The 3,359-nt window shown below is 39.3% G+C and overlaps 1 pseudogene; it reads right to left on the bottom strand.

Moving 5' to 3' along the window:
- Positions 1–705: 705 nt before the first annotated feature.
- Positions 706–3,071, bottom strand: LOC116634954 (annotated as a pseudogene).
- Between the last annotated feature and the right edge of the window lie 288 nt (positions 3,072–3,359).

The following is a 3,359-nucleotide window of genomic DNA, read 5'->3' as shown; positions in this document are numbered from 1 at the left end:
AGGTGTTCAACATATACTTGCTAAAGAGCTTATGAAGATGTAGGCTCAACAAAGGAATGTAAACAGCAACAACCCAATGTGGAACAATGGCAGGCTCTCCCATTCAAACTTTAAGTGTAACTTATTCTTTTAAGTTCATCTGATGAAGACTAAATCTACACTGCAATCCTTGCTGGGAAAGCTTACCTGTTTCTCTCTCTCTCTGGTAACTCCTTTAACTGTCCATTACAGATTTTTAACATACTAACACTACTACTATTCAAACGTCACTCCTGAGATTCATTGCAACATTTTATAAAATGTATTCCTTCCTCCCACACCTCTTCAAAATCTATACCTTTTAAGAACTGATAACTCAATACCTGACAGTTGGATCTAGTGATAATAAATGTTATGTCTAAAATGACTTAATTAAAACAATTCCCAAGTGCCATTAGCAAAGATCTCATAGAATTGTAATGTGGCACTTTCGATGCTATCTTCTGGAAGAGCAGGTATGTCTCCAAAGCATGAGAATTTAAACAGGGGCCATTTAAATAGGCAGGTTATCAATGGCTAATGTACTCAATGAGAGGTTGATAGGTCAAGATATTCAGTGATTAAGTGGCCTACATACACCTGACATCTTTTCTGTAAGGTGTTTTCAAATTTCTTACAGATTTTTCCAAATATCAAACATAAGAGAAAGCCTACTTTAAAAGTCTCTTAGGTACTTTCAATGGTTTCTGAATTATCTGTAGGAAGCTCTGACTTAGTTGTATAGAATTTGATATATGTGCCCACCATTAAATCCAGATCATGTTTTATATCAAAATTTGTTAAGCAAAGCCAAGTTACTTGACCTTTGGTCTGTCAAAGTGTTCCTCAGGTATGCTTTCAGACACTTTCGCCCATTTTCATAGTGTTCATTCTCAACCTTCACCACAGGAAGAATACATAGAACTTTTAGCAATGCGTAAACATTAGGAAAAAACTTGATGTCTGGTAGATGCAGGGCTTAATAAATGATGGATGGAAGCTCTAAATCTATCCCTCTGTGTTTCCACTTGATTCTTCAGCAATGCAACTCAGCTGAGAGTGTGTCAGGATTGGGCAAGTCACTACATGTCAGCATGGTGCTCCTCCGATGTGTTAAATTTGAGCTGTCCCATGACAGAGGATACAAGAGATAAGCATTTAATAGCTTTGAGGTGCTGTTCTGAGAATATATCTTTCAGTTCCTGAATAATGTGTCTCACTGTTGGAACACTTAGAGTTTCTTTATAGTAACTCTCAGAGGTGAGCTGAGATTCCAGGTTACCTTGCTGGGCTCTGCGGAATTTCCCAGGGACTTTCATCTGAATATCAAGTTTAGTTGCCTAATTTGTGGCTTCTTCGAACCAAAATTCATGAGCCACTTCAATATTTTCTATCACTTCATTTAGTGAATGCAGCACTGTCATCAAGCTACTGGCTGCAAAGAAGACATCTGAGGTTTGCCCTTGGAGATTTTTCCCAAAGCCTCTTGTAAAAGATAGAACATTTTTAAGAACAGCAATGGTAACAATGAAATCAAAATCTGTTACTGCACTACAGAGTACAAAAGCTCTACCAGCTATAGTTATTCCATCTAATATTTGTATCACTATTTATACCATCTAAACAAAACAAGTGCTTGTACGGGGTCCACTAACATTTCAAAACATCATTTCTGCCTGTCCACTGAGAATGGCAGATTTCCTTCAGTTCTTTACCCTTTCCCTCATTGTTCTGAAAGAGGACAGAAATTACATTGTCAAGCTCCAAAAGCAGTTGTGGAGATCAATGGGAAAAAGAACAAAATTCCTCAATTGTTCCTAATGCAACAGATACTCCCACAACAGGCACTGATTTTGCCAACCACATATTTAAGGCACAGGAAGAGCAAAGTGTGTAGACAGCTTGGGGATATTTCTCTAAAAGACTAGAAGCAACATTTTGGAAGAAAACCCACTGGACACAATGTAAGGCTGGCATGACAATACCCCATGTTTAACCCCCACTTCTGAGTTATCATAGTGTGCAATTTCACAGCCCAAATTTCTGCATCAGCTTCATAAGGCAAGAAGCCCACAAATTCTTCTCTCAGGTTATGAGATTCATCAATAAACCTCACCAACACAGGCAAGTGTTCTTCCCCTGCTATGTCCGCTACGTCATCAGTGGTGATGGAAAAGAAGTGAGAGTCTCTCACTTCCCTGAGGGTTTCCTCCCCAGTGCATCTCTCACAGATGTCTAGTATCTGTTTCTGCTGTGTTTTCGAGCAGAACAATGTGTTAACCACTGTTGTCTCAAAGCGCTTTCTCAGAACCTCTTTGCCAGAATTTATCTGGCACTCCAGTAGTGCTTGAAAGTCACCAGGAGTAAAGAGACCCTCTGGGATTTCATCAGTTTCATGCCCATCCAGAGGTATGTTTTGTTTTCCCATAAGAATTAAAATTTCAAATAAAGATTTTAAGTATTCTTTGTTTTCGTTCTCTTCAAGGGTTAAAGGTAAAATGTCCTCATTCTGTTCTTCACCCCCTTCCTCTGCACTGGGGTTCTGAGCTTTGCTGTTGTTTATTTCTTTATGTTTTGGCTCCTGTTCAGAAGTTTCATCAATTTTTTTTTTCTGTTTCAGTGTCCTGATTTCATCTTCACTCAATTCTTTTATTCGTTTTCTGTGTCCACTATGTGGATTGTTCAAGTGACTGGTAAGATAAAATATTGTTGGTATTGCATTATCTTGAAGAATTGTACTATAAGGACTCTCCCAATGACTTCACAAGTATCTGCTTCAATTAATTTGAGAAATAAAATAACCCAATTATTCTTTCGTTTTCTGATGCCTCGGGAAAATGTATAGTTCTACAAATCATAGAGGTCTCAAAGTGTTTGGCACATAATCAATAATGTTTATTTAGTTGATCAGGTGTTTTATCTTCTAAGTCCTCTCTCCTACAATTCTCCACCCACTTCTGGCATCTGGGCAGATCCGGCAGGAACCTGAAGAAGGCCAGGTCCCACTGCGTGCTCTTCTTCATGCAGTTGGAGGCAGCGCAGAAGTTGGGCATAGTCGCCCACCCTCTGACTGGCCCAGCCCTCCCCTCGCCACCTCCTCAGGGCAGCCCCCTGGCCCATCAAAACTAACTTTTGACATTTTAGTTATGTGCCTTGGTGTGGGTCTCTTTGGGTTCATTGTTTGGAATTTTCTGGGATTCCTGGATCTATATGTCCATTTCTTTCCCCAGGTTTAGGAAATTTTTAGCCATTATTTTTTTAAATATGTTTTCTGCCCCTTTCTTCTTTTTCTGGAACTCCTATGATGCAAATGTTATTCTGTTTGTCTTCCCCTAAGTCCC

The sequence above is a fragment of the Phoca vitulina genome, unplaced genomic scaffold (assembly GCF_004348235.1).
Source record: "Phoca vitulina isolate PV1807 unplaced genomic scaffold, GSC_HSeal_1.0 scaffold10, whole genome shotgun sequence".
NCBI lineage: Eukaryota > Metazoa > Chordata > Mammalia > Carnivora > Phocidae > Phoca > Phoca vitulina.
This window is presented reverse-complemented; position numbering and strand designations above follow the sequence as displayed.